The sequence below is a fragment of the Vulpes lagopus genome, chromosome 22 (genome assembly GCF_018345385.1).
Source record: "Vulpes lagopus strain Blue_001 chromosome 22, ASM1834538v1, whole genome shotgun sequence".
Lineage (NCBI taxonomy): Eukaryota > Metazoa > Chordata > Mammalia > Carnivora > Canidae > Vulpes > Vulpes lagopus.
The window spans coordinates 1,327,073-1,339,588 of record NC_054845.1 but is presented as its reverse complement, the minus strand read 5'-3'; positions in this window follow the sequence as shown (position 1 = coordinate 1,339,588).

The window sequence follows — 12,516 nt, the reverse complement described above, 5'->3', positions numbered from 1 at the left end:
AGTAATCCTAAGTGGTATTAGCACTCTCTACTAAATATTTCTAGTATCCACCTGTGTTGGATTGCATGTCTCTGCTCCCTTAAAGTTGGATGTATCCATGCAACTTGCTTTGGCCATGGAAAATGTTATAAGCTTAAAAAGCCAATGCATGATCTACTGTCTCTTTCCCTATAAATGTTAATACTTAAAGCTGGTGGCTCCTCTGTCTACCTTGGTCTCTGGGGTAAGAGAAAGAAAGTGTCATTTTAAGCTTCTGTGATTTGTGGTCTATTTTTACCAGAGCAAAACATTCTATCCTAATTATTCTATCTAGTTTGAGGTGAGAGGAAGGTGGGATAAAGAGCATTGGATCGTAGAGAAGCCAATCCTATTAGCTGCACACATAAAGGTCAGCCCATAAAATGACCATTTACCCAAAAGTGTATGTCTAATATATTTGAATACATGACTTCAAATAAGCGTATTTTATGCCTTTTAAATTAATGCCATTTCTGACCAGCAGTTCTTATTTTTACAACTAACTCCAAAGTTGGTAAGTCAAGAAAAAAAAGAAAAAGTCTTCCTAATCCATCCTAAGTCAGTTTTACAGTTACACAGTCACTGACCAATGTGTTCCAGATGGAGAAAAAATATTCAGAGTCATCTATAGCCTCAGTATATATTAGCTACACTTGCATTGAGCAACAGATGCTATTACATTTCTACATTTGAAAGAGGCATGGTACAAATGAAAATGCTTAACTTGGAGAGAGACAAGCTTAGACTTTAATTCTAGCCGAGTATATTGCTTTCACATAGTACTGCCTTCATGGATTTTACCTCCAAGCTAACATTGATTATATTTTAATCCAGTTTTCTAGAAATAATATCTTAATCCAAGAGAGTGACAGAAGTAGTGATAACTTGACATCTCATAATAGGCAAAGACAGGAGTGCATGTATATTGATTAGCACATGAGCTTTGCTAACATCATACCTGAGAGGAGAGACCAAGAGGGTAGGATACACTGTACAGGTAAGTTTATGTAGACAGAAGAGGAAATGAGGTAGGAAATGTCTAGACATGAAGGGTTACCCTAAATGGTAAGCATGGAAGGCCACGGGCTGATGAATAGGTTGGGATACATATCTTAAGATACCAGCAACACTGGGAGGAATTCAAAGAAAGAGGAGAAGAGAAAGGATGGGAAACAAAGGTGGACATTCTGGAGATAGACTTAGTCTCCTTTGTAATTACAATTCGCTCTCGATAATTTGTGATTTGGGCCAATGGAAGTGCCTGAAGTGTGTATACTCCCTAGTATCTGCCCAAATATTGAGAGGAAAACCAAGTCCTGTACAGGAAGAGATCCAATAAATAAATTTTAAGTCTAATTCTGAGGACTAAATTTATGTTTAGGTATTAAAGAGTTTAATAATGGATATAGATCTCTAAAGGCTTTCTGAACCGAGAATGAGGCTACTGGAATTCTAGCTCCAGCCTGGCCATTATCCTACTGGTTGACCTGGGTAAATCCCTTGACCTGTCAATGGCTCAGTTCCCTCATCAATTAAACGGAAGCTTGGCTTAAATGATCTCAATGGTGCCACGTGGATCTGAAGTGTGATTCTGAGCATGTGCTTCTGGCTATATGCAGTTGTGACTTCTATCTGGAGATTATTAGACGTTTACTGATGGGGTCTCATGTCTGTTTGTTTCCAACAGATACTATATGAATTGCAGGTGACCCGTTGTAAAAATCAAACAAGATTAAACAATGTTTTAAGTTTAGTAGCTAGACAAAAGCTATTAATGGCCTTGCACGCGGCAGTTTTGCAAGAGCAAAAGGGTACATACACCATTAGGTTAATAATCAAAGATACTGTTAAGGCGCGATGTGAGAAGGGGCACAGGGTTCCCAGCCAAGAACCTCAGGGCTGGCGGGGAACTGGTCCCAGATGTGTAGCCATGTCTCTGTAACCTGGTCGATAACAACTTCAGTCTCAGTGGGGTTTCCCGCAGTGGTAAACATTAGCAGACTATACGGGCAACCCTATCAAGCGTCATTCATGCATCGGGCCATCCTGCGTGGCTGGTACTCAGGCTTATGGTGGGGGCCTGTGGTCACTCAGCACGCACATGCTCACTGTTACGAGAAGCAACTGTTGGCTCTGAAGAGCCCTGCCAGTCAGACTCCTCCAACCGTCTCCAGGACTTAGTGTGTGCTTTCAGAGAATCATTAGCAAAAAGAGATAGCCACAAGTAAATAAAAAGCAGATGGACTAGTACAAATGGAGTTGCAAAAATAAATTTCATGTCAATTACCATAAGGTTTTTTTTTTTTTTTTTTGTACTTTTTAAGGGTATGGGACATCTAGGCTCCACTTAGCTCTTTCACTCCTAGCAACCACTATCTGGAAAACAACCTGACAAAAACATCAAAACAGTGAAAGAGGTCTTTTGCACATTTAACAATGATTAAGAAAGGTTTTAAGAGCAAAATCCTGTAACAGCTTTAATCATAGATGGCTACATCCACCATCTCTTGGATTAGCAGCCAGGGTCGGGGACTTCCTGCTGCAAAAAGACATATAAACCCTATTGTGGTTCACTACCTTCTGGATGTGACCATCACCTATCTACAGAATTTTATGACAAAACAATCATTGAGATTTTATTGGTATGCCCCATGCATTAACTGCACAATAATAAAATGAATCGTACGCTTTTTTTTTTCTTCTCCTACTGTTAACGCTGGGCAATTTATGTAACCTTGACGGGCCTCAGTTCCCCCGCCTCTGGAGGCCTCTGTAAGAATTAAATGAGTAATGCTTATGTCTTGCTCCGGGACAGGTCCATACAAAAACTCAATAACTGTTAGCTCCTTGTCCCTTCCAATTCGTTTCTATCAAGCTGGAATGATCTTAAACTCTAAAATCAGATCATGTTACTCTCCAGTTTAAAACCATTAATGGCTTCCCATTACATTTAGGGTAAAATTAGCAATTTGTAACCTTCCCAACGAGTCTCCTTAGCTCTATCTGAATTGCAGCTTCATCTTCAGTCAGTCTACCCCTGACGTTTATGTTCGGGCCACAATTGCTTTGTTTCAGGTCTTCAGATAGGCCTGACCTATCTCATGGCTCCTGCATGGTAGTAGCACAAAAGGAGATTTGGGGTGCTTTCTCTCTCATAATATGCATTGAGCCCGTCTTTCCTTTGAGATGCACAATTGATATCTTATAAATCTTATGCAAAATGCCATGTGAAAATAGTTTCTAGACCGGGGCACCTGGATGATTCGGTCAGTTAAGGGTCTGCCTTAGGCTCAGGTCATGATCCCAGGGTCCCGGGATCCAGCCGGATGTCAGGCTCCCTGCTCTATGGGGAGTCTGCTTCGTCCTCTGCCCCTGCCCCCACTCGTGCTTGAGCTATGTCTCTCTCTCTCTTTCTCTCTTGCTCACTCTCAAATAAAGAAATAAGTAAAAAAGAAAATAATTTCTAGCCCACAACTCAAATTGCTGCCTCTATAGGCCTTTTCCTATATTGTAATTTGGAAACCATCATTGCTTCTGCACATGCTGTTCTCTCTGCCTGAAACTCTCACCTTTTCTCTTTATTACTGGCAAAATCTTTACTTTTCAGGTCTCAGCTTCAACGTCATCTCCTCAAATATGCTTCCTTCTTAAGAACTCTCATAGCACCATGTTCTTTTCTTTCAAATGAATAAATAATCCTGTATGACTATTTCTGCCCTACCAGACTCCAAGTTTCTAAGGGCCAGGTAGTGTGGGCATTTCCCTCATGGCCGCAGTCTGGCTTGGAGAAAGCATATGCAGGAAATGCTTGCTGCTGGAGTTCAAGATTTATTAACCAATAAAGTCCAACCAAAGATACAGTGAAAGATCTGGGATACAGTGAAAGATCTGAGGATACCCCATCCCCACTGCCCATGGAAAATTGGAGAACCTTACTCAGGCCAACCTGATGTCAAATGTGGGGGTCCTCCTCGAGCCACATGCAGGAACCAAGAGAAAGAAAATGCATCCATCCAAGACCTTTGTATCCTGGCCTCTTCCTACTTCCTCTTTATTTCACTTCCTCTCTCTCACCCTGTTTGCTGCATTTCAACATTCACAAATGGTTCTGGAGCAAAATTAAACTTTATGTAGAAAGAGGGATTTGAGAAAGAGGAAGTGCAGGGCCCACTCACTATGAAAGAAGAGATGAACTACAAGTATCCCTCAAGGCCCTCCCTGTCCAAGCTCTCAGCAGAAATGTTCCTGCCAGGCACATCCTCGTACTTTGTTTCTAATCTGAGTCACATTATCTTTGGGTCATTTACTGATGGGCTAAGTCCCCTGCTTTAGCTTCCTGAGTTGTGCTTCTGCATAGGTCTCTGGAAGGAAGTACCAATACCCTTTTCTGTTTGGTTTAGAGATTTAGACCCAGTTACCCTTTTTAGTCATGACAGCACACTTCATAGCCCACCCCACCTCTTCCAATAACTTAGAAAGCTTTTACTAGGAAGTCTTCTCTCCTTTCCTCCCTTCCTTCCAATTTATGAAATGTCTCTAGGTGCCAAACACTGTGCTAGGTACCATCCCTTCTGTGTTATCTGACCTTTGTCATCTGTCTAGATCGGCAGTCTCTCCTGAAGTTTCTTGTCCACTTGAGTCTTCTTTCCTATTTGGCTTGGAATTTCTTTAAGATTCCTCTCTCCATGCTGGTCTGACATCCTCCTTTACACTATCCCTGTTTGGAAACCCCCAATGTGGAAGGCAGCTCTCAGGGAAGTTCTCTGAGAGGTTTCTGTGTGGGTATTTAAATGTATATTTACCATTTAATAGCCAGACCTCAGGCCCTCCCTCTAAAGTATGAGGACACAGTGGTGATTGCTTCATCAGGGCCCTCTGTGCTTTAACCTTACATGAAATTTCTATTCTTTCATTAGCTTAGGTTGCCACATAGGTATTTTTCTCCAGAATTTTATGGTGTGTCTTGCCTATTAAATAAGATAAATGGAATAAGAACAGTCATGGTGCCAACTATGTTTATGCTGTCTGCCTCATTTACATTATTTTTTCCCCTCACTCCGACTTTCTTTTTTAAAGATTTATTTATTTACTTGAGATAGAGAGCAAGCTCGGGGGAGGGGAGGGACAGAGGGAGATGGAGAGGAAGAGAGAAACTCCAGCAGACCCTGTGCTCAGTGTGGAGCCTGATGTGGGCCTCGACCTCACAACCCTGAAATCATGACCTAAGCCAAAACACTTAACCGACCGCACCCGCCCCCCCCAGACTTCCCTCACTCCAACTTTCTTTGGCAGTTTCCCCCCTCCGTGTTAAAACAGCTTTCTGGAAACATTCATGGAGATCCTTTATATATAATAAAGTAAATTTAAGGAAATATCTTCCAGGTATATCCTTAAGTGTCCTCTTTACACAGTGTAGGCTTTGGCTTCAGCCACCATGAGCCCACTAAAGAAATTTGCCCTTGTCTCCTCTAAAGCCACATCACAAAAGATCTGTGTGCTCCCCCCATAAGTAAGCCTGCTGTGTCCCCCAATATTCCAAGACCTCCCCTTCAGGTTCCAAGGCTTACTTCAATTCTCAGGGCACATTCCTCCTTTGCTCCTATTTACAGAAACTAACCCACTTTGGTCCTAATCTTGTAAAGCCAAGCAAACTGTGCCCAGAAGATATGAATGAGGAGAGACCATAGACTGTAGACTGAGGTTTTATTTAGTTAGCAAAGAATAACTCCAGAAAGTCACCAAAGCGTCTACACACATATTTTCTACATTTTAACATAACCCTTCATTTTGCAGGATCTTTAGTAGGGAGAAAAAGATGCCAAGAAATCTCTCTGTGCTGAGCCTAAATTCCATGGATTCAGATGTATTATATATAATCCAAAAAAATGCAGAATCATAGAATCAAAGAGGTGAGAAGGAAGAGACTTGGGAAATCTGGGCTGCTGGGGAGCAGCATCTGTTGTTAATCTGTTTGTTAATCCCCTCTATACAGCAGTCCTTAAAACTGGCTCTCCAGCCACAATTTTAAGAAAAAGATTTGTTTTGATGAAATGAGACTAATTCTAAAACCCAAAGAATGCTCCGAGACAGCCTGCATCAGAATCACCAGGATGTTGCTAAAGGGTCCTTGGGCCCTACCCTAGATGGACAGGCTCCTAGGGTCTGGGGTACATTCCAGCAACCTGCACCCCCAGGTGTTTCTCATGCACACTAGGTCTGCGACCCTGCATTCTGACAGAGATCAGCCAAGGCAGATTTACCAGGGCCCAAGGTCTTTTTATGGCTTGAGTGGAGCAGTCTGTGCCTGCAGGCATTTTCACAGGAATGTGGTAAAACAGCTGCTACAAACTCACCCCCAACATTTTTTTCCCCACATCTCACTTAGAGAAGCCAAAAGCATTATGAACGTGGCAGATGCATAGGTTTCTACTTTCTGATGAAGATGAAGAACAGGAACTGTTCCTTGCACCAGGGAGAGGGAGTCAGAATAGAAATATTAATACTACACCTGGTCCTGGTGAAATATGTTCCAGGCCCCCAGCAGTATATCTAGCAACCGCACTATGGGAGAGTGACTGAACATTAATGACAATTAGAGAAACCGATTTATTAGGAAACATAAGTAACTGATTTTAGGCTATGTGGAGCATGTCGTGATCAGCTTGTTCAAAAGATAAAAATGTAAAGGTTGGAGAGGCAGATTATAAGACAAGAATTTGAAAAGGAACATTGAAAGGAATGTAGGCACAATTCAAGCTATAATAAAATGGGCCTTAGTGATTTAACCATTTCAACCAAAACAGCATATTTTTAAAATGAGGAGAGCTGCACAAGTCTCCCTTTGGAGGAGGCTCATGTTGAGCATTCCATAAAACCACAGAGGCTCAGAGCTCAGTACACAAGAGTCGGCTGTGTTGAAAATGCAAGAGCCAGAAATGACACATACCTAGCAGATGACCAAAAACTGACCAAAACCTAGCTGAGGGAGAACAGAGAAATCCATTCTTCTTTCTCCCAGAGAGGAAAAAGTATCGAACTACACCTCTCTTAACCTCTTCCTCCCTCCCTCTCCAAAGAAAGAGCAGTAGACTGGGAATTGAAAATCCCAGATTCTAACCCTGGCTCTGCCATTACCTGTATGATTGTAACCCTCAAACTTCATATTCTTGACTCCTGATCTCTTCACCTCTATGTAATAGGGTGTCTTGGCTGAGATTGAAATTTAAAATTTGTGGAATTTTGTGTGAGTGTTTTTTTTTTTAGTCTCTACAAGTAAATATTAATTCATATTTAATGTAAACTGTTCCTCCATTTTAGGGGGGGAACCCAGAGTGGTTTCTATTAACTACACAAATAGAAGGCAAGTACCCTTAATCTGAACAGGGTACTAAGTGTTCCAGTTTGGTAAGGGAAATGGCTGATGGTGTAGCTTTGGGCTAGATTTCTGTCTCCGAGTACCCTATGTGAGTGTGCGTGTATGTGCATTTACTTGTATTTCGGTAGTAGGGGGAAATTTCTATTTTTCTTGGAAGAACTTAAACAGCATAGGGAATACACAGAAAACTGCTTCTCCTTTCTGTTGGGCGAAATTTTTGCTTCAAGGTGATAAAGAGGGTAAGAAATTCTCCTGTGAGCTACAGCGGGGGGCTGGCAGTGGGGCCCTGGAGGCTTGTGGCCTGCAGAAGGGGCGTCCTTCCACCTACCATGGCTTTGCTAGATAAAGTCAGAACACGAGTGGGTCGTGGGGCACGGGTTGCTGAACCATCCTCAGCAGAGATGCCAGCAGGTTTCTTAAGCAAGCTTCAGCTGCAGCGGACATTGCAAGAAGGATCCCCAGTAGAAGGACTTGCTTTGTCTCTTTGTGTAAGGCACCCCTTCAGTAACTCTCAGAAGTAAAGGGAGACACCTTTCACATTGGTGCAAGTGGTGTGAACTGTAAGAATTGCACTGGGACTTTTGAGGTAAGCATCAGTAGGCACCACAGCTCTGGTCAACATACATGGGTTGACCCACGGTGCAGAGCTGCCTGAAGAGAAGTGAGACCTAGGGACAGAATTGGGATAGTTTTCCTCATCTTACATAACTTGCTTGCCTCCCGGAATCGGAGACCAACATATAAATCCTGTCATTCAATCATCATGTGATTAGCAACATCTTTAAATTCAGGTAATTTAAATTACTTCTCCCCTTAAATTTTATTAGTTGCTGCCTTATAACTTTCCCTATTTCAGCCCTTTTAATAGTGAGTGGAATGACTTGTTGACACGACCCTTTTTCTCACTAGAGGGCAGAGGCTTACCTTATAAAATCTATCTCCTGGGATCCCTGGGTGGCGCAGCGGTTTGGCGCCTGCCTTTGGCCCAGGGCGCGATCCTGGAGACCCGGGATCGAGTCCCACATCGCGCTCCCGGTGCATGGAGCCTGCTTCTCCCTCTGCCTGTGTCTCTGCCTCTCTCTCTCTCTCTCTATGTGACTATTATAAATAAATAAAAATTTAAAAAAAAAAAAAAAAATCTATCTCCTACCCCAGCGTCTCACTCACAACAGCGACTCCATAAATAGACCCAGGTCTTGGAGACCTGGATTAGCATTTTGGTGCCATGTAATCCTGAGCAAATTACTGACCTAAGATCCAGCTCCTTTATCTAAAAATGTCGACAATAATGCTTATGCCATGAAATTGGTTTAATAATTAATTGAAATCATGGTCATTACTGCTGGGCACACAATAAATGCATAATGAGGAGAGTTACTATTAGCAATGAGAAGTTGTATTGAAAATGGCTCCAGTAGGGATCCCTGGGTGGCGCAGCGGTTTGGCGCCTGCCTTTGGCCCAGAGCGCCATCCTGGAGACCTGGGATCGAATCCCACATCGGGCTCCCGGTGCATGGAGCCTGCTTCTCCCTCTGCCTGTGTTTCTGCCTCTCTCTCTCTGTGACTATCATAAATAAATAAAAAATTATAAAAAAAATGGCTCCAGTAGAGAATCATCAAGGGTGTTTCTGTTACACTAGAAAAAAAGGAGTGAATATTTTTCAACTCATCCAGGCCTTTGAGGGCTTTCTATGTGCTAGGCATTCTGCTCAGGCGCTGGAGATAGAACAGTGTTAAAAGTCCCCTGCATCCTGGAACTTGAGGTAGAGAGACCATTTTCCTAGATTGGCATCTAACCAACACATAGACCATTAGGGATGAAATATAATTGGCTTTCTCATCAATGTAGCCAATAATGTAACCACCTGTATAATACCAAGTCAGCATCAGTTTGTACCAAATGTTCAATATTTAAAATACAAGTCCATCTTAACCCTTACTTTGGGGAAAACCATTAATACTGCAAACACATATTCATATTTTCAAAAGTCATGTTCCCTACCTTCCATCCTCTTAGAGTCACCACAGACTTTTAAATAAATCATTCCAAAATTTGTTTCCCGCATAGTTTTCTTTTAAATAAGTTGTCTTAAAATTTATTTTCACGTAATTTTCTTGTCAGTCATGTTCTTTGAGCATTATTTAAAAAAACAGCACTATTACTGTGCCTTATTTAAAAGAAACAAAAGGACTTTACTCCCCCAGTAAAACTCTTTATGGCCCCGGAAACTTTGATCTACTCACCATAAACTGAAACATGTTTTGCTATGATGTTATATAGTTCTTATTCTTACCTATATCTTTAAATCATTTAATCCTAAGGCTATGAATAATTAATAAAATTAAAACAAATTGACTTACTGGCAATTGTGTCAAGTGAGCAATTGTTAAAAAAAAAAATCAATATTTTAGTGTGTTACCATGGCTTTGAGACATGAGACTTCTGTTCTCATCTTTCCTCATGTACTGATTCTTTAAAAAATGATCTTTTGCATAAGACCAAATGTGACTCTAAAAATAAATGAAATTCTAAGTTATGTTACCCCCAAAGGGAATAGTTTCATTCAGGGATACTGTCACAATATTAGAAAGCTCAACATCAAACTGCCAAATGATTCCTTATTAACCTGCCATCTGAAGAAAGCCTTTACTTTCAGAAAAATATCCCATCCTTTTAGTCTGACTTCCTGACTTCAGTAAGACAGTTGACTGGAATTAGTTTGAGGATGTTGAGGGGAAAGTTCACGTCTGCCTTTTCCCATTCATACACTGTACTCCTGAACAGAGATATGGTCGGTACAGGTTCAAGGCTGCTCCCCTCCCGTGAGGGTGTGGCTGATAGAGTATGTTGTGCCTTCTGCAGGGAAGGTTCTAATGGCTCTAAGAGGGTTGGCTAAAAGCCATCACCGGTGCTTTTCCACACATTTTGAAATATGTTAGAGGCATGTTTGTTGTCACATGACGGGGCAGGTGGGGTAGCAGGGCAGAGATGCTAGTGGGTTGGGACCAGGGATGCTAACATTTCCTGCCACATACAATACCATTCTATAATACAAAGAATTGTCCTGTCCGGAATGCCACTTGCACCCTTATTTTGAGAAATATATTTTCTTCCAATAGAAATTGTGGGAAACTGGGCCGAGCTTGTTGAAACAGAGGGTCCCACAAAGGTGGGGAAGAAACCACCTGCTCCTCATGGGTTTTGGTAAGCATGTCATTAGGACCTCCTCCAAGCAATTCAAAGACTTAGCCCATTTTTTTCCCTCCACCCTCAGGACAGGGAAACGATGTTGGCAGCTCCTCAAATGATTTATTTCAGAGACACCAAAAAACCCATAATACGTGTAGAAATCCTGACCAGTAAAGTCACTTTTATGCATTAAGGTATTGTCTCTAAAATGAGAGTAAAACATAAATATGTTACCCAAATGGATAAAACTAGAACATACCTTAGCATGGATTAGTTCATGAGGTTAGCTGTCACTGTGGCAACTAATTCCTAAGAAAATAGATCATAAGCAAATAATTTTGATATAGCCATAAAAAAGAAGGAATTGGAAAGGGGAGAATTTCCAGAGGTGAAGCACAAAGGACTCTGAGAGACCAAGAGAACAACTGGGTGCCTCAAGGAGAGATTAAAACAGGAGACATCACCCACACAATTTTGCCCATATTCGACCCATATTGATATGGGTACTGATGATAGCTACTGCTATCATCGTTCTGAAAAGAAATATTGCAATGCCAAAATAACCTTATCTTTGTTTTTTAAGGATTTCATTTATTCGTGAGAGACACAGAGAGAGAGGCAGAGACACAGGCAGAGGAAGAAGCAGGCTCCCTGCAGGAGCCCGATGGGGGCCTCAATCCTGGAACTTCGGGATCATGTCCTGAGCCAAAGGCAGATGCTCAACTGCTGAGCCACCCAGGCATCCCTCACCTGATCCCTTTAAAGGCAGAAACAGGCAGAAACAGTACCTTTTCTATTATCTGCTTAATTCCATGAAGCTTTGCACAGTGAACTCTTAATAATTTTTGACACGTAAGGAATCTAAAATACTATGTCTTAGATTGACTTGCCTAGAAGCTATTAGATTCTAGGCCCAATAAAATACACACCGACACAATGGCTGTGTATTTGTACACAACGTTTTGTTTTGTGTTTTAGGTTCACAGTACAATTTTTAAGAGCATGAGTACGTATTTTCTTTAAGCACAAGGAATTTTTCTAGGTGTTTCAGAGAAAATTGAAATTGGATAAAAATAGACTTTAAACTCCATGTCAACATCCTATATTTTAAAAGATTAGACCACTTCCTCTTCTTTTATATAGAACCACAAGTTTTAAGATTTGAAGTAACATAAATGAAAATAATCTTGTTCAGATAGCAAATGACCATGGTTTACACTGAAACTTGAGTTTTTCTTGAGTTATATAATAATAGTAGTAACAAGATGATTCTTAAAATGTTATAATACAAAAGTAAACATGCATGAGTATTTTGTTTTAACATATTACATATCAAATATTCTTAAGCTATACTCCTAAAGTAGATGAAGAACTTAAGCTTCATGTGAGGAAATCTATCACCAGAGCTTATTATAAGCCCAAGACGTACAGCTAGACGTCTTGAAAATATACAGTTGAATGCTGTACACATGAGAAAATTGTTAGGAAGACACTTGATTGAGTACAGAGCATCAGCACTGCCAACTGTCACTCTCTTTAATATTTTTAGTTTTAAAGGCACGACTTTGGATCCAAGGACTAGATAGCTTATATAGTGTCTCTTTGTAAATTGGAAAAAGTTGCCTGTTTTTAGGGGCAGATCAAGTCCTTCCCTTGCCTTCCCAAGCATGAAGTTTGACAAGTGAAACTGAGTCTGGGTTTCAGTTGGCCTGGGCTCTCCATCCAGCGTCTGCATGACGCCCAGACTACAGAGCTGTCTGTGGCAAGCCCTACTTACCTCTCACTTCAAGACTGCTCACCTCTGAGGTTAATCCTCATGCGAGGCTCCTGGGATCATGACCTGAGCCCAAGGCAGAGGCTTATTTGCTTAACTGCCTGAGTCATCCAGGGGCCCCTTCCGTCCCCCTTTTATCCTTTTTTACACTTACTTCCA